This window comes from Lepidochelys kempii, chromosome 26, assembly GCF_965140285.1.
Source record: "Lepidochelys kempii isolate rLepKem1 chromosome 26, rLepKem1.hap1, whole genome shotgun sequence".
Taxonomy (NCBI): Eukaryota; Metazoa; Chordata; order Testudines; family Cheloniidae; genus Lepidochelys; species Lepidochelys kempii.
This window is the reverse complement of record NC_136405.1, coordinates 2,236,860-2,256,439: the sequence shown is the minus strand read 5'-3', so window position 1 is coordinate 2,256,439 and position 19,580 is coordinate 2,236,860.

Below are 19,580 nucleotides of genomic sequence, written 5' to 3'. Positions count from 1 at the left end.
TTAGATTAGTCAGGCATGACTTGCCCTTGGTGAATCCATGCTGACTGTTCCTGATCACTTTCCTCTCCTCTAAGTGCTTCAGAATGGATTCCTTGAGGACCTGCTCCATGATTTTTCCAGGGACTGAGGTGAGGCTGACTGGCCTGTATTCCCAGGATCCTCCTTCTTCCCTTTTTTAAAGATGGGCACTACATTAGCCTTTTTCCAGTCGTCCGGGACTTCCCCCGATCGCCATGAGTTTTCAAAGATAATGGACAATGGCTCTGCAATCACATCTGCCAATTCCTTTAGCACTCTCAGATGCAGCGCATCCGGCCCCATGGACTTGTGCTCATCCAGCTTTTCTAAATAGTCCCGAACCACTTCTTTCTCCACAGAGGGCTGGTCACCTCCTCCCCATGCTGTGCTGCCCAGTGCAGTAGTCTGGGAGCTGACCCATAAATTCTTGGCATTTACTGGGGACAACTTCTTATATCAGAAAGTGAAGGAAATAAGCAGGGGGCAGCCCTTTTAGACCTGATTCTGACCAAAAGGAAGGAATTGGTAGCGAATCTGAAAATGGAAGGCAGTTTGTCTGAAAGTGACTGTGAAATGAGAGATTTCATGTTTCCAAGGAAAGGACGGAGTGAGAGCAGCGGAATAAGGACAATAGACTCTGACTTTAACAGACTACTGGCATGCAAGATCCAATGGGAAGAAACTCTAAGGCATAAGGAGTTCAGGAGAACCGGCAGTTTCTCAAGGAGACAATATTAAAGGCACAACTGCAAAGGAAAGACAGGAAGAAAGTCACAGGCCAATATGGCTCCATCCGGAGCTTTTTAATGACCTGAAAATCAAAAACGAATCCTACCAAAAGTATAAATATGCATGAATTGCTAAGGAGGAGCACAAAAAAAAGAGCACAAGCTTGTATGGACACAACCAACCTCTAAGGCAGAAAATGAGTCATGCATAGGAAGGGACATAAAAGGCAGGAAGAAGAGGCTCTTTATACGAACCGAGAACATGACAAGAAGTCCTCTACTTAGCTGGGAAGGAGAGCTAATGACTGATGATATGAAGAAGGCTGAGATGGTCAGTGCCTATTTTGCTTCAGTCTTCACTAAAAAGGTTAATGGTGATCAGATACTCAACACAATTAATATTCAAAACAAGGGGGAAGGAACTCGAGCCAAATTAGGGGAAAGAACAGGTTCAAGAATATTTAGATAAGTTAGATGTATTCAAGTTGGCAGGGCCTGATGAAAGTCAGCTGAGGTACTTATGGACTCAGAACCTTTAGAATCTTTGAGAACTGCTGGAGGACAGCTGAGGTCCCAGGGGACTGTGGGAAGGGAAAACACAGTACATCTTTTTAAAAAGGGGAACAAAGAGGACCTGGGGAATTGTAGACCAGTCAGCCTAACTTCAGTACCAGGAAAGATACTGAAACAAATTATTAAACAATCAATTTATAAGCACCTAGTGGAAAATAGGGTTATAAGGAATAGCCAGCATGGGTTTGTCAAGAGCAAATCATGTCAAACCAACCTTATTTCCTTCTTTGACAGAGTTATTGGCCTAGTGGGTGGGGGGAAGCCGTAGATATGAGAGACCTTGATTTTAGTAAAGCTTTTGACACAGTGCCACGTGATACTCTCATAAGCAAACTAGGGAAAAGTGGTCTAGATTAAATTACTTGGCTAATGGAGGGGAGAGTAGGCTTATAAACTTTGCAGATGACACCAAAATGAGAGGGGCTGCAAGCACTTTGGAGGACAGGATTAGAATTCAAAATGACGTTGGCAAATTAGAGAATTGGTCTGAATGCAGTGTGAAGGAGGGAAGGAAGGGAAAATCAAATGCAAAACTGCAAAGTGGGAGATAACTGGCTATGCGGTAGTACTGCTGAAAAGGATTTGAGGATTACAGTGGGTGACAAATGGAAGATAAGTCAATAATGTGATGCAATTGCGAAAAAGGTTGCTATTCTAGGGTTTATTACCAGGAGTCTCATATATAAGACACAAGAGGTAATTGGTGCTGGTGAGGCCTCCGCTGGAATACTGTGTCCAGGTCTGGGCACCACACTTTAGGAAAGATGTGGATAAATTGGAGAGAGCCCAAAGAAGAGTAACAACAATGATATACGATTTAGAAAACCTGATCTATGATATAAGATTTAGAAAACTAGGCATGTTTAGTCTTGAGAAAAGAAAACAGAGGGGACCTGATAACAGTCTTCAAATATGTTAATGGTTGTTGTTATACAGAGGACGATGATCAATTGTTCTCATGTCCACTGAAGGTAGAACAAGAAGTAATGGGCTTAATCTTCAGCAAGGGAGATTGAAGTTTGATATTAGGAAAATCTTTCTAACTCTTTGTTAGACTTTCTAAACTTTCTAACTCCAGTTAATCTCTGGAACAGGCTTCCAAGGGAGGTTGTGGAATTTTTGTCATTGGTGATGTTTAAGAACAGGTTGGAAAAAGAGCTGTCAGGGATGGTCTGGGTTTACTTGGTCCTGCCTCAACACAGGGGGGGTGGACTTGATAATTTCTCGAGGTCCCTTTCAGCCCTACAGTTCCATGATTCTGTGCTATTCTTATTTATCTGTTTCCACACCTTTCTTGAATCTTGCCAAACCAATTGTCTTAGTAATATTAATCCATAACCCTCTCAGTGCTGACTCTGGTATACTTCATTCTGAAAATATACTGACCATCAACATGGTAAAAATAATGGTCCTGACTTTCAGAATTGCTCAGCATCCAGCAGCCCCCCCTGAGAACAATAGAGAGCTCCCCTAACAGACATGCCCCCCCCGCCCTACTGGGAACAATGGGAGCTGCTGGCTGCTCAGCATTTTTTAAAATCTTGCAATATGTATAATTCCCCATCATGATAATACATGCCACAAACCTGAACTAACCTAGTAACCTTCCTATGCCCTTGTAAACTGGGCATTTTACAGATGGGGAAACTGAGGCAATAAATGGTTAAGTGGGTTGCCCAGAGTCACAAAGCGTCATTCAGAATCAGGATTAGAACTCAGGAGTTCCTACAGCCTAGTCCTGTGAGTGGAGCACTTAGCTGCCATTCACACACAGAATACACACATGCAGGTAGGCTGGATTCTGCCCCCTTTACACATGCCCCCCACTCCATATGAAATACTGTTGAACACACACCCACCCCTCACCATGTCTAGTCTGGGGTCTGAGCCATGGGTAGCTAGTGACCAATGCTTTTATAAAGTAAGTGCATAATTGCCATTTTTCAAAGCAGGAAGAGCTTGTGCTAAAGAATCCAGAAACCAAAGGAAGCCCAAAATAATGAAAGAGCTCATCTGCATACTGCATTGCAAATGCAAATCACCCTGGCGTCCTGGGATTTTTCGCTTAGACCATTGGCAACACCGTCCATTTGTCAGATTCATAATTAAAGTTCAGCTGAGATCTGCGTGCCAGGGATGGGCTACCAAGTCACAGAGCAAATCGACACAGCCTTCAGTGTAGGCAGGTCTGAGGCCAGCCAGATGCTCGGACTCTGGCAGCAGTTACTCTCAGCCTAATGCCTGTGGATTGCTAGAATCAGTCGCTTTAACTGCTTCTTGCCCAAGGGCCCTCTTCCTGCAAGGCAGAATACACTAGCCTTCTGTATAACCACACGTCACACACACACACAGAGCTATCATAGCTCAGTGGAGCAATGAGCACTGCAGTCTTTCGTGCTTCTCCAAACCAAACCGCAAGCACTGAACCTTCGTGGTTCCCCCATCACGGGTTGCTAATGGCTGCTTGAAACCGTGGTTATCAAGGGGCTTTACAATAAACAATTTGTTCCTAGAACCAAAGTGTCCTCTGATGGCTGGGAAAGGCCTATCACGTAAAAGGTGCTACTACAAATAACGAATGTAAAAATCTGGGGGGAGGGAATCCCCCAACTCTGCAGCACATGGCCCTCAGTCAGCATGGCTGCACCAAACCACGCTGCCCCTGCTTGCTTTACTATGTGCTGCCCAGGGACTGAGGTTTGCGCTCAGGTGTGTGTGTGAGATGAATGCAAAGCTGATTCCGAAGAGACGTGTGGTGCCTGGATGCTGCGGGAGATCGGGCAGGGAGGCCTGAGGCTGGCAGGTGCCATTTGGGGCTAATTGGCATTAGTGGAGTGGGTGTCTAAATGTGACTGGCTGGAGCCGGGCTCAGTTGTATTTTCCAGCAGACTCAGAATGCCCCTGGTGGTGGGCAGGACATGGTATGCCTTTAATCACCAAGGATGAAATACAGCCTGGTACAAAAGTCTGCTTGAGGCCCATGAGCCCTGTGTAAGCCTTCAGACTCCAAATCTGTTCCAGGCCCTGCACATTCTGTCACTGACTCCCACAGTACCAAGGTTTGGCCTTCATTGCTGGGCTCAGCTGGTTCCCAGAATCTTGGACAGGTTCTTGGGCAGGGGTCGCTAAACCCCATCTGCATAGCCTGGGTCCCACTGAGTGTAATGTTCTTGTGGAGAGCAGGAAACTGGAAAGGAATAAAAATGGCTATTTCTCCTTTACAAAACCTGATTCTGTGTGTGAGGAGCAAACATGTCCCGGATGCAAGGGATTTAACCATGTCTCTTGGGGGTCACAGCTGTGGCTTCAGTTTGGGATTAGCTGGGAAAGAACAGACACAAATTCTTCAGGCACATGAAGCAAACCCCTGCCTGCAGGTTGCTACTTCCCCACCAGTGTGAGATTTGCATTAAGTGTGGGCACGATTCCTCCCAGCCTTGGGCCTGTATAAATGGGTGTAAAATGCTCCCCTTCTGGTTTGTGCACATTATGCACAGGTGTAAACGCCTACCTCAGGGGCAAGCCCCAGGTGCAAGGCAGGCTAGGTGCAAAGCCACCTCCTTGTCCTCCTTTAACTCCCTCCTTAGAGTCCTTCTCCAGCATGGGCCCTACAAAAAGCTGGGCAATGGACAGGCAGCTGGTGCTTGCCATGCTGACTGGTACCAGCTCATTGGCACTTTGTGCCCCCTTTCATTTGTTTGTATGCTCCCAATGTCCACGGTCTCACACTTCGATGGCAAGCTCTTTGTGGGAGAGAACATCCCTTTGCTCTATGTTTGTGCAGCGCCTGGCACAATGGGCCTCTGATGCATGACAGGGGCCCTGGGTGCTACCACAATACGGGGAGAATCCGACCCGATGTATGCGCTTGATGTTCGCCCTGGTGCATTTTCACTCTCCTATCTGAGGGAAACAAGACTGCAAATGCTTCTAAGGGCCACGATTGCATGACAGTGCATTAGCTTATTTAACTGTATCCACTAACAAAGGGAAGTTAGTGTTATGTTTTGCTAGCCAGCCTGTTGCTCAGGTGGCTAACTACAGTTATTTCATTCCCCACCCTGTGCTAGTGGGGGAGAGCTCACTCCATCCTTTAAGTCATTTGGATTTGAGTCATTGTTTTCTTGACGTTTTTCTTTCTGTAATCTGAAAGGTGCAGCCAGCTCCTCTAGTGCTGAAGCTCCCTCATAAAAAGATTGCAGTAAATAATAATTAATCCAATCCTATTTCAATGCTGCCTAAATCCTACAGGATTTCAAAACTGGTTATAAACATAGGTGCGAAATACTAAACACCCTCCTACAAAGGTGTTCCGGTAGGATAGCTGGAATGCCAATCCATTTTACAAGTGTTGTTATTTATCAGCATTTCCAAGGTACCCACCATCAGCAGAGGACAAAGTACCTCACACACAGCTCCCTTAGCCCCAGCCAGGTACCATCACCTCCACGCTGTCGTTGGGGTAACTGATGCCCTGAGCAAGGCAATGACTTGCCCAGGGTAACAGAGAAAGGTTAGGGCAGCACACTGAGCAGAATCTAGATTGCCTGATTCACTGGCCTCCACCTTAAACACCAGGCCCTGCTGTTTCCCCAGGAAGGTCTGATTCATTTTGAGAGTCATCACTGATATTTTTAGGACCTGATTGTCCATATCCCTGCACCTTGTGTCATCATTGAGACCAGTGAAGGTGAGTGTAAATTCTACCATAGCATTTTGCACAGACTGTGCACTGGTGTAAATGACTGCACAAGGCACAGGGCAATGGAGACTCAGGCCCACAGTGTTCAGAAAATGCTGCAGCTGCAAGAGAAGATTAACCAGACTGTATTATCCTGGTAGCCTAGGGCCCTGCTAGAAAATACAGTAGAACCTCAGAGTTACAAACAGTAACCTCCTCGGGTCTGGAGGTTGTCCATAACTCTGAAATGTTCCTAACTCTGAACAAAACCTTATGGTGGTTCTTTCAAAAGTTTACAACTGAACATTGACTTCATACAGCTTTGAAACTTTCCTATGCAGAGGACAAATGCTGCTTTTAACTATGTTAATTTAAATTAAACAAACACAGAAACAGTTTCCTTACTTTGTCAAACTTTTTTTTAGACTTTCCCTTTATTTTTAGTAGTTTACATTTAACACAGTACTGTGCAGTACAGTATAGTATTTGCTAATTTATATCCTACCTGTCTAGTGTGTTAAGCTCAGTTTGCAGTTTTGTTTATTTACTTAGGTACTCTGCTTCGATCTGTTTGCTGTCACTTATAATCACTTTAAATCTATCCATTTGTAGTTAGTAAATTTGCTTTTGTTTTGTATAAAAGCAGTGTGTGGAAATTATAACTCAGGGCAGAAAGCTGTTGCATCTCTCTCGCCACATTGAGGGAGGGAGCGAATTTTATGAGCTTACACTGTATTGTTCCCTATGCAGTGCAAGACGGTATAATTCTGGGTTTACACTCCAGAGGGGGGTGCGTGCCTTAGCAACTGGGAGGTGCCTTAGCTGAGCCTTCCCATGCAGAGCTGATCTCAACATCTTTGTGAAGCTGCAGCTGGGTGTGTCCCTAACTGTGTGTATGCTGGTGAAAAAGCAAGCTTGGAGAGCTTGGCATCTTATCACAGCACCACAGTGTGAAAGGGAGAGGAGGCTGGTGGGTCAGGTGGGCTCAGTGGCAAGTGGCACCCTGGGTGGAACCTGTTACAGTGGACCCCAGCCCAAAATACCTCTAATGATTATGTGCAGGCCGACAAGGAGTGAGTGAGATATAGATGCATGGAGGCAGAGGAAGGGAGTTGGCTGCCCTGGGGGAGTGTGTGGAGTATAGACAATGAGGCTACATTTATGCAGCAGCTGGGAGGGTGCTTCCCAGCTCAGGTAGACGTACACGCGCTAGGTCCACTCGAGCTAGTGCCTAAAAATAGCAGCGTGGCCACACCACCGTGGCCCGCCTGACCCTCTGGGTACGTGCATGGTGGGGGCTAGCCCCAGATGCAGACTGTGCTATTTTTAGGCGCTGGCTCAAGCAGAGCTAGCAGGTGTGCATCAACCCACCCTGGGAATTACACCTCTCAGCTGCAGGTCAGATGTGCCCAGGCAGAGCTGCCAGCCCTGGGAGAATGTGCAGAGTACGGATGTATCGAGGGACCGCCTGGGTTCCAATCCCAGCTCTGAGAGACAGCATTGGAGCACGGTACTGGGAGTCAAGACGCCTGCTTTTGATTGCTGGCTTTGCCACTGGCAGCATGACGTGGGCAAGTCAGATAAAAGCTCTGTTTACGTCTTTGTCAGCTGAGGATAATGACACATACCTATCTCCAAGGGCAGCTGTGAGGCTCTGTTAATCAATGTCTCCAATGAGGTACTTGGGCGAAAGGCCCAATAAGCATACAAATGAAATTACTATTCTTTTATTAGCTTCAAAGGCACCCTAGCCTGTGCACAAACCTAGGCTTGTGAGTGAGAATAACTTCTACAGCTCACACTGACTCGAGTGGACCCCACAGTATTTCAGACCCTGGGCTAAATCATTCTCTTGTCCATTGCCCCGTAAGGCCATGTGAATCCTGTGGTGGAGAAATGACAAGAAACTTCTGTTTGCTCCAAGAAAAAGCAGTAGTTACCGAGCTGTGTTTCAGTGCAGAGCCAGCCCCAACCCACAGTAACTCAGGAACCACACAGAACGATCCACTCCAAGATAGCGCAACTGGGGACAAGCGCTTACCTGAAAGAGCTGAGTTCAACTGGATTGCTCTGAGTAATGAGACAAATGAATTGGAAGTGCAAGCTGGTCTCGTAGGGCAAAGCTCTGACGGATGGAAAAGGCAGCTCCATCTGATGCTTTAATGCTCTTGTGTGTCGTGAAGGGGGACTGTGAAAAGTAACTAAATCAAGCCAGGTGGAAAATTCCCAGCACAACAGCAGTGCTGGCAGTTATCTGCTGATGGGGGTTTGCTGTAACTCCACTATCCATCCGCCTCTCTGTCTGAACCCCTTGGTCCAGGCAGCACCAGAGTTTCCCTCTCTGCACTACCCGGACAACTGTAGGACAGCACTATTGCATGAAACAGAATAATTAATGTTAAAAAAAGAATAATCAATGTGTGACTCAGGGACTTTTCGAGAGAGCAGAATCAATTATTGAATCTCTTACATCAGACACACACATATCCCCCACAGCAGTGACTCCATCTTGCTATGCTCTCTCAACTTGCTGCTGGAGTATTCCCCTTTGCGTTACCCTAAAGCGCAGGCCCTCCTCAACTGGGCACATTCCAGTGGGACCATAAACAACAACGAAAGCAGGTAATAGTTACTTTCAGATGTGGACCATTATATCTGAGGACCATTTTCCTTGCGTCAGTAAGACACAATACCAGCTGAACAGAGACTTCAAAACTCTTTCCTTCCATCACACTTTCTAGCAGTGATTCTTCTGCAGAAAAGGACCTGGGGATTACAGTGGATGAGAAGATGGATATGAGTCAAAAATGTGCTCTTGTTGCCAAGAAGGCTCCTGCATTAGTAGGAGCATTGCCAACAGATTGAGGGAAGTGATTATTCCCCTCTATTTGGCACTGATGAGGCCACACCTGGAGCATTGCCAGTTTTGGAGTACCTCCATTTTTGGGCCCCTGTCACGGTTCCTCCCCCACTCTGAACTCTAGGGTACAGATGTGGGGACCTGCATGAAAAACCTCCTAAGCTTATCTTTACCAGCTTAGGTCCAAACTTCCCCAAGGTACAAAATATTACACCTTGGACTGGCCGCTACCACCACCAAACTAATACTGGTTACTGGGGAAGAGCTGTTTGGACGCGTCCTTCCCCCCAAAATACTTCCCAAAACCTTGCACCCCACTTCCTGGACAAGGTTTGGTAAAAAGCCTCACCAATTTGCCTAGGTGACTACAGACCCAGACCCTTGGATCTTAAGAACAATGAACAATCCTCCCAACACTTGCACCCCCCCTTTCCTGGGAAATGTTGGATAAAAAGCCTCACCAATTTGCATAGGTGACCACAGACCCAAACCCTTGGATCTGAGAACAATGAAAAAGCATTCAGTGTTTTACAAGAAGACTTTTAATAAAAAATAGAAGTAAATAGAAATAAAGAAATCCCCCCTGTAAAATCAGGATGGTAGATATCTTACAGGGTAATTAGATTCAAAAACATAGAGAACCCCTCTAGGTAAAACCTTAAGTTACAAAAAAGATACACAGACAGAAATAGTTATTCTATTCAGCACAATTCTTTTCTCAGCCATTTAAAGAAATCATAATCTAACACATACCTAGCTAGATTACTTACTAAAAGTTCTAAGACTCCATTCCTGTTCTGTCCCTGGCCAAGACGACTACAGACAGACACAGACCCTTTTTTTCTCTCCCTCCTCCCAGCTTTTGAAAGTATCTTGTCTCCTCATTGGTCATTTTGGTCAGGTGCCAGCGAGGTTACCTTTAGCTTCTTAACCCTTTACAGGTGAGAGGAGCTTTCCCCTGGCCAGGAGGGATTTCAAAGGGGTTTACCCTTCCCTTTATATTTATGACAGCCCCCCACTACAGAAAGGATGTGGACAAATTGGAGAGAGTCCGGCGGAGGGCAACGAAAATGATCAGGGAGCTGCGGCACATGACTTACGAGGAGAGGCTGAGGGAAGTGGGCTTGTTTAGTCTGTAGAAGAGAAGAGTGAGGGGGGATTTGATAGCAGCCTTCAACTACCTGAAGGGGGGTTCCAAAGAGGGTGGAGCTTGGCTGTTCTCAGTGATGGCAGATGACAGAACGAGGAGCAGTGGTCTCAAGTTGCAGGGGGGGAGGTCTAGGTTGGATATTAGGAAAAACTATTTCATGAGGAGGGTGGTGAAACACTGGAATGGGTTCCCTAGGGAGGTGGTGGAATCTTCATCCCTAGAGGTTTTCAAGGCCCAGCTTGACAAAGCCCTGGCTGGGATGATTTAGTTGGGGATTGGTCCTGCTTTGAGCAGGGGGTGGGACTAGATGACCTCCTGAGGTCCCTTCCACCCCTGATCTTCTGTGATTCTCAGTGGATACAGGATCTTGTTTTCTGGCTACACTGAGAGCCCTGAAATCGACTGAAGCACATGTATCACCCCCAGTGGGGGAGAGAGTTGGGGGGTTCTTCAGAGACACCCTGGGAAATGAAGTTGTAAGTTTTGATCTTCCAGCTTCCATGAGCTTAGTGTTAGAGAAAGTCAGGAGGGAGCTGAGACAGGGCACCAGGAGCTGAAGAGACAGACAAGAGTTCAGATTTCCACAGGGATGAATGCTAAGAATGGACTGTGACAAACAGGAAGGCTACAGCACACTGGGGAGATTTTGCCCAGTGCAAGGTGGAAAATTGGGTCCCCCGAGTTTGCCAACAGACTGTGCATCTCACTGTATCCACTTTCATTGCACAGTCTTTGCAGCATGGATCAAGGTGGATCCTCATTGAGGCTGTTCCAGAATCCACCGCCCTGGTCCATTGAGAGAGTGCATTAAATACTACTTAGACATATCAAGCCTGAAAAATCTCACCAAGCCAATTAAAACTGCTCCCTGATTGCTGAATGTAAGGGTTTCACTTGGAATTTGCATAATTGCCAACCTTCTCTCATCAAACTAATTCTCTTCAGCTAATGCATCTTTCCCATGTCTGCTGCTGTCTGACAGGAATAAATACATGTTTGGGTGACATTTCCAGCACATAGAAACGGATTACAGAGGGAATTTACACTTAGAACATGAGAAGTTATTTCCAATCTGTAGGGCAGTTGCTTCGGATTTGCTCCTTTGGGACACATAGGGCAGAACTCACTCACTTGGTCTCAGCTTGGCACCTTTTTTCTTTGCTTTAAGGACCTCCTAGTGATCATAAAAAAGAAAAGAGCTTTTCCATATTTTTTTTTCATGTCAGGACTTGTGCAAAGAATTGCAAGGGTAAATCTTTGTGTTGCAATCTGTATATATGTATTTAGTAGAAAATCTCTCCGGTGAGAGTCCTAGGTTTTTGGGAATGAGACTGTTGATTTTATTATGCCTTGCTGTATTTCAGCTTGTTTCAGAAGTTACATGACACTGCGTTTGGGTCTGAGCACATGAGCTGCTTTTGAAAAGGTTGCCAGGTCCATAGAGTTCAGATTGTCATATGTGTAAGAGTGGGGAGAAGAGGCATGTGGCCTAATGCGCAGGACTGTGGATCAGGAGAACTGGGTACTGTTCTAAGCGCTGACTCACTTGGACAAGGCACTTAACTTTTCTTCTTCCTTATCTGTAAAATGGGGACAAATTTGGCCTACTTCACAGGCGTGCCAGGAATCTAAAATTAATTTATTTGTTCTTGTATTCCTGTGTTCCTGCTAAGCACTGTCCAAACATATATAAACATATAGTGCCTGTTCCAAAAGAGCTTATAATCGATGGCCCTGATCCTGCAACCACGCCCTTGTCCTTGTGCAGAGAACTAATGAATCTGACTGTAGGGTGGGGGCCAGGGTTTGTAATGGGCTTTGAGATCCTCAGATGGAAGGCTTTGTACACTGCAAGGTAGGGCTGCTATCTTTATCATTCGTACACATCTGTATTGTAGGATGAACTCTTTTTGCATTTTGCAAAACCAGGTAAAGAGCATGAAAAACAATTTCTCCTGGGTCTTGCGCATAGACATTGAGAGAGAAAGTCACAGAAAAATCTCAAATTTATTGTAGGTGCCCTCAGGCACTTCACTCTTCTCTTACCACTCTTGGTATTTTCCTCTGGCACACATCTCCGTTTTAGCACACACAGTGCAGTGGGGGAAGTGGACTCAGGAAGCAGCAAATCCTGTAGCTGGTCTCAGTTCCAGTTTATCTCCTAATTTCAGGGCAGCGACACTAATCCAATGCTATTACTAATGCATCTGCAATGTTAATAAACTCGGGGGTGTACCCACACTTTTCCTAGTAAAGGCTAGAACTAAAAACCCGTGCCAAGGTTGAGTGTGGTATTTTACATTCTAGGTACACAACAGTAGCAAGGGATTGAGGATGTTCCCGAAGCAGAGCAGATGCCCAGCTGCACCAGGGGACACAGGAACTCCACATCACAGGATCACCAGCACAGCCGGTCTGCACCTGCTCTTTGAACTGAGCAATGTTCTCAGTGGAGGGTAGACGATCAATGAATCTTTGCAGCTCAGCCATGAAGTAGGTCACTCGAATTATCTCCATGTTATAGAGGGGGAACAGGAGACAGAGGGGTTACGTGACTTGCTCAAGGTTATAGCAGAGCAGTCTATGTCGGAGCCAGGATTGGGACTCAGGAGTTCTGACATCCGGGCGTGTGCTCCGACTGCTAGTCCAAAAAATCAGTGGAAGTTACATCCTGCAGAGTGAAACACCAGGTTCCAGGTCTGTCTCTTCCCACCATTTCCAAACTACGGGAATCACAAACTTCCACTTGCACAGCCAATGGGGATCTTGGGCCTGACACGCAGTCACACTACAGCCCCTGTCCACCGCTCTGGCAGGGTAGGAGTGTAGGATTTATTTTAATGTCTCATCCTTGGGCCAGCCTCGCTGACTGTGCGCCCTCCCTTCCAACAAGCACAGCATTGCATATTGTCCTGGGGTAGGTATGCGTGTCCCAGGGGGTAGCCCGGAGCTCACAACCCAGCTTTCAGGGAAAGGCTGCTACTTGCTGAACATTGATACCCGCCATCAGCCAGCACAATCCCAGCAGCCGAATAATGTGGAGTGTGGGGAGAGCTGGTGGAGACGTGGGGAGAAGGCAGCAAGCATGGGGAGACAATGAAAGCTGGGGCTCCTTGCATAGAGAGGGAAGGTCAACCATCTGGCCTTCTCCTGATTGCCAGCTCTTAGAGGATTTCTTCAGGCTCAGATTTGAATAGGACCACCCGAGCTATAATTAAAGGGGCTAAACACTGTTCCTCAGCTTTATAGCCTCTCCAAATATATCTCTACACACACACACACACTTTAAATTGCTCTCAGCTGTTCAGGCGGGTGCTGTGCCCGGTGGGCTGGTGCTGCTCAGCAGGAAGAGCACTGCGCAGCATTTCAGAGGCATCTCTCCCTTGTCTACGTGCTCTATCCTGCTTTGTGTTGCACAAGTGTCATTTGTTTAGCAAAGAGGTGCTGTGTTGGTATGCCAGAGCATAGGGGAGATGCAGTCCCTCAAGCACAGATGGGGGTTTGCCCCACCTAACTCAGGACATAGGGGAGGTGCCCTGCTGGGATCAGACTTGGAGGAAGGGGTATGCAGGGACTGGAGAACCCTTACAGTCTGGAGCTTTGTGACCTCAGCATTAACCTCTTATGTCTACGCTGCCGGTGGGACCGTGCGACAGCACACGTAGAACGATACATGCCAGCTCTGCTCGGGCTAGCGTGCTAAAAATAGAAGTGTAGTGGGCTAAGCAGCCTGGGCAGTGGCTGGAGCGACAAGCCCACCCGAACCCCTGAGTACCTATGGAGGTGGCCACAGCCACATTGCTATTTTTAGCATGCTTGCTTGAGCAGAGCTAGCCTGTGTCTGTCTGCCCGTGCTGAGAAGCACCCTCCCAGCTGCAGTGTAGACATACCCCAAGTTAGTTACAGCTCAGGCTCCTTACGCCACTGAGAGTCCAGGGGATGAAGAGTTGTTTGAACCTTTAAAAGAGAATGGAAGGTGAGACTTTCCCTAAAGTGTCTCTTTCAGATCAGCTACAGGACACCAGCTCCATTGCAGGTGAGAGGGAGCGGAATTGTCTCCTATTCCGATTACTGTGTGCCCGTTTGGCATCTGCACGCACGAGCTGGGCTAGATACCCATTGCACGGGTAAATGGCCAACTGGATCATGCACATGCAAAGCAGGTGAGCAGCTGCACACATATAAATGCACATGGCTCACCGGCCTCGATTCCCAACCCAGTAAGTTATCTCCTTCCTGAGCCTGGTTAGAGTTTGGACAGCAAACAGCTCTGCCAAATCAATCCGTGGCGGTCACAGGGAAACGAGTTAGGGCCGATGCACCATCCTGGCAGCATGGCAGGGGAGGCATTCCAGAGAGCTCTTGACAGTGGTTTATCATGCCTCACCTTACAGCATGGGCTTTGAAATCAGCAAGAGAGAGATGGTGGAGTCATCGTGAGACTATTTCAATCATAAAGCGTCCACGTCCCTAAAGCGCTTATGAGAGGCCCGGGGGGGAGGGGTGGTATAGTGGATAGGGTGCTACACTGGGACTCAGGAGACCTGGGTTCTAATTCTTCCCACTGACCTGCAATGTGAGCTTGGGCAAGTCATTTTCCTTCCTACCCTTTGTGCCTTGTCTGTTTAGGGGTAAGCCCTTTGAGGTAGCAGCTGTTTCTCAGCGTGAGTCTATGCAGCACCCAGCACAACTGAGCCCTGAGATCAGCTGGGGCTTCTAGGCACTACTGTCAGATAATACCACTGGCCCCTGGTCTGATATGACAGGGTAGTTACAAAATTGTCATGCAAATGTATGAGGCCCAAACCTCTTCACGCCCCCCGACCTCCGGCCCTGACAGCGACAAGAACAGAAATGACAGGTTTCAGAGTAGCAGCCGTGTTAGTCTGTATCCGCAAAAAGAACAGGAGGACTAGTGGCACCTTAGAGACTAACCAATTTATTTGAGCATGAGCTTTCGTGAGCTACAGCTCACTTCATCGGATGCATTCAGTGGAAAATGCATCCGATGAAGTGAGCTGTAGCCCATGAAAGCTTATGCTCAAATAAATTGGTTAGTCTCTAAGGTGCCACTAGTACTCCTAAGAACAGAAATGCAACCCTTAATCTCCCTGCCAAACCGCTGAGATGCGCCCAGGCAGGGGGGTGAGAGGAGGGCTGCCGGGCTGAGCTAGGGAGCAAGACCTTCAGAGTCACTTCAGCATGGGCTGCGCGTCTGTAAAAATCTTAAAGGCTGGTGTGAGAGTGCTGCATACGACTGCCCTGCCCTCCCAGGGGCACTGCCAGGAACAAGCAGAGGCAGTGGTGACAGGGGCTTCCCAAACATTCCCAAGGAGAATCCCCAGAAGAGGAAATCCCATCCTGGGGCTGGATTCCTTTCCCTGTGTGCCTTTCTCTGCCAGTTCAAACGTACGATCCACATAGTCCACAGACCTCCCTGGCACAGCAATATCCATCTAAGCCTGAAGACTAATACAATTTCCTTCCAGCAATCTGTTGCTAATTCCAGTCCCATGCTCCTGACTGTTCTGCATAGCACACAAATGATGAGAGTCTGCTCCAATGAGCAGTTCTGTTTCCAGGCATGGCAAAATCCCTCCTTGTGAGCTTTTCTCCTCCTCTCTCCTCTCCCTCTTGCTATTTTCTCAGCCTGCTCAGGAATACAGAGCGTTGATCTGTAATTTCCTTGCTGACTACATCTCTCACCTTAATTGTGAGTCGCCTCTGCTACAGTTTCCATTTAGCATTTGTCATTCCTTTCATCAGGCCTAACGTCTTGCCTCATCTAAATTGCTGCAATACCCCCAGCGTTCTCAGCCTGTCATTTCAAGGGGCTAATTTTCCTAGTAATCAAGCATCCCGGTGAGTTTCTTGTCTAAGTGAAAGGTACGGTTATATTCTAGGAGAATGGGTGGCAGAGGAAAGGAACGGATGCAATGCAAAGCCAGAACAAGCCAGGAAGTACTCCATTGCATGGCACATTGCACCAGCCTTTTATGGAGGCTTAAGCAATCTGCCACATAGCCAGCCTCATCTTAAAGAGCTCCAGTTAAATGAGACCCATACAGTCAGTCATTCTAAGACCACCTTCAAGAATGATGAGATTGAGTGTTCATAAGTGTCTTCCCCTGCCTCAGCTAACATACGTTAATAGTTTGGTCTGCCTGAGTAAGGAGCCAGATTTTCTGCTAAATCCTTGCTTATAAAATAGTGCTGGTCCCGGCCAGTCTCGGCTTCCTCAAGGGTCTGTGGGTATGCACGAGAGGGGGCAAACAAATTCATTGCAAAATCCAAAACTGGTCACAATTCAGCGCGTTTGCATTACGTTACAGATGCAGAGTGAGGCCTGGTGCCGCCAGTGGGTCCAGTCCACTGCTCCCTGCAGCGGTTAGCAGGACTCCTTCAGCTGCAATTCTACGTGGGGGTGTTAGGGCAGGTGGGAAGGTGCCAGCCTGACAGCCACGGAGACTGAAGGCCTCTCCATAGTCACAGGCCAGACAGCACAGTGCAAAGCTTCCCTTGCTGCCTCTCAGTGAGAACAAAGGGCAGGGGGATGCCTTTGACAGGCTAACGCTGCTCACGCTGGCTCTAGAAGAGCTCATGGGAATGGCTGTCCAGAGCTCACGCAGCACTTCAGAGACAAGGGCCCAGAAGCGGGTGACAATGACCCAGCCTGTCCCCGGTCAGTGCAGCAGGCCATGTGCTCTTGAGCACCATGTCTCATAGGCCTATCTCCCCCCGAGGCCACCGTTTGCCTAGGAAGGGCAGCTCCCTGCAAGACACCTGTGTGCTCATGTGATCTCCCAATAACGTGCATCTCTCCCATGTAGCCCCCTTCAATCTAAAGCTGCTTAATTCAGAATCCTCTTTGACAGGACCACATAGTGTGAGCTTTGGAGAGTGCAAAGGAGACGCCTTGCTGCACTGACAGAAGGATTTACTACCGCAGCCAGGCAGAATATGAATGGGCTTCTCGGAACAATCAAACCAAGAGAGAAGTAGCTTGCTGGGACATAACACTAGGCCTGTTTGTGCCTATGCCACAGCCTGTGAGGTGTAATTTGCTGACATGACCCCTTTCCGTCCACAGAACCTTGTGAGTTCTGTTCCCTCGTCTCAGTGCTCATGTCCTTAATGGACGTTCCCTGGCAGAGCATGCTGAGGTCCTGATTCTTCAGAAGCGGCCCAACTTAGCTTCCAGTCTGATGCCTGCTTTTCTGAGTGCAAAGAATTGCAGCATGTTATAAACTATGCTCAGCTCCCAGACAGGGAGTTATAAAGTGTTCCTGAAATTATTTGAAGGCACAAACTTGAGTTCTTATAGCAGAGACCTCTTACTTAAATCAGGCCCTAGACACACATTGCATTAGGTCATGAAAGGGCTTCTGAACCCACCAGGCCCTGAGTATTTATCCCACATTTTCTAACAATTAATAAGATTTTACATTTCCCTAGGGCCGTGCACCCAGAATAACTCCAGTGTGCTTTACAGCTGGATGCAAACATCACTTCTCTTATTCATGAAGTGCAGCCCCACCTGCGGTGGAATACCGTAACTAGTGAACAGTGTACAGCAACTCTGCACAATGGGTTGGGGCAAGATGTAAAGAAGAATCTCATCTCCAATTGACAGTGCAGGGAGCATGTGCTGGCCTGCAATTAACTGAGCTGAATTTGGCCAGAATCATAGATTTTAGGCTAGAAGGGACCACTGAGATTATCCAGCCTGACCTGCATAACACAGGCCATAGAACTTCCCTAAAATATTTCCCGTTTGAATTACGGCAGATCTTTTAGAAAAACATCCCATCTTGATTTTAAAAAGTCCAGTGATGGAGAATTCACCACAGCCCTTGGTAAGCTGTCCAAATGGTTAATTACCCTCACTGTTAAAAATAATGTACACCTTATTTCCAGCCTGGTAGCTTCAATTTCCAACCATTGGAACATGTTATACATTTGTCTGCCACACTGAAGAGCCCTCTATTATCAAATTTCTGTTCCCCATGCAGGCACTGACAAGTTGTGATCAAGTCACCCCTTAACCTTCTCCTTTGTAAGCTCTTTGGATCTATCTCTATAAGACATGTTTTCCAATCCTCCTTCAATCATTCTCTTGGCTTTCTCTGGACCGTTTCCAATTTATCAACATCCTTCCTGAATTGTTGACACCAGAACTGGACGCAGCACTCCAGTAGCCATCAGATCTGTGCCAAATACAGAGGTATATAACTCCCCTACTCCTACTTGAGATTCCTCTGTTTACGAGTCTAAGGATCATATTAGCCCTTTTGGCCACAGCGTTGCTCTGACGAAGTGGGTATTCACCCACGAAAGCTTATGCTCCAATACGTCTGTTAGTCTATAAGGTGCCACAGGACTCTTTGCAGCATTGCTCTGGGAGCTCGTGTTCAGCTGATTACCCACCAGGATCTCCAAGTCTTTTTCAGAGTCTTACTTCCCCGGGTAGAGTCCCCCATCCTGTAAGTATGGCCCACAGTCTTTGTTCCTGGATATATAACATTACATTTAGCCATTTTAAAATACATATTGTTTGCTTGTGCCCTGCTTACTAAGTGATCTAGGTTAACACCTTTCTCTATGAAAAGGGCCATTGCATCTTTAATGACCTTGGTTTCATATCCCCTTCAAAAGATGCCTCCCGCAGCTCCATTCTCTTCTGTTCCTGTTCTAATGTTGCACTCTTCATCACCACATCTGAGCATCTATCAGGCTGGCATGGGGAAAGTGACTCCCTACTGAGACCAGCTCCGCCAGGGGAAGGTAACTTCCCACTGAACCCAGCTCAGCATGGCTCTTCTTGGCTCACCAGAAGGCAACTTCTTTACTGCTTGTTGCTTTCAGTCCACTAGGGTTCCAGACCAAGTGTTTGCTTGCATTACGTAATTCACTACTAGACGTCTCTGTGCTATATGGAGTTTCAAACAGCATGTGGTCCCTGATAAGCAAGAGACACAAAGCTGGAGCTGCATATGGGTCTGTACTTTGTGGTTGTCTTTAATAAATTTGCCCTGCTTAAAATGGACAGTGATGACACGTATCATGACATTACATACAGCCTTTGCCTCCCCTGGATCGCACCAAGCTTCACCCCCCTGAAGCCTGATTACTTGGGCTTTATGTAGGTGAAGTACTTTGCACCTCTGACCCATATATAAAGGTTCCTTAGCTGCATACACATTTTGATTGTCTATCTGGATTATTCGGGACTGTAAGAGTCAGTTAGAAGGCAGAACTTGCGGCTTTCACTTCCCCATTTATTATTTTGCAGGTTTAGTTGCCAGAGTCAGGCTAAATGTATATTTGTTAATTCCTGGCTAATTTTCATTTGCACCCATGTTTTCCTCCCATATCAAAGCTTTGGAAATGAAGCCTGGCACCCAAGTATTTCTTGTTCCTTGTACTCATTAATCTTAGAAGACACATGGAATCAGTAGAATGTTAATGCTCCCAAGGAAATATGCTTGTTTGGCTATGGGGAGGGGGAACCTTTTATAACATTGGGATTTTGGGGCAGTCTGAATAAGTAGAGTCAATTTATATAAACTG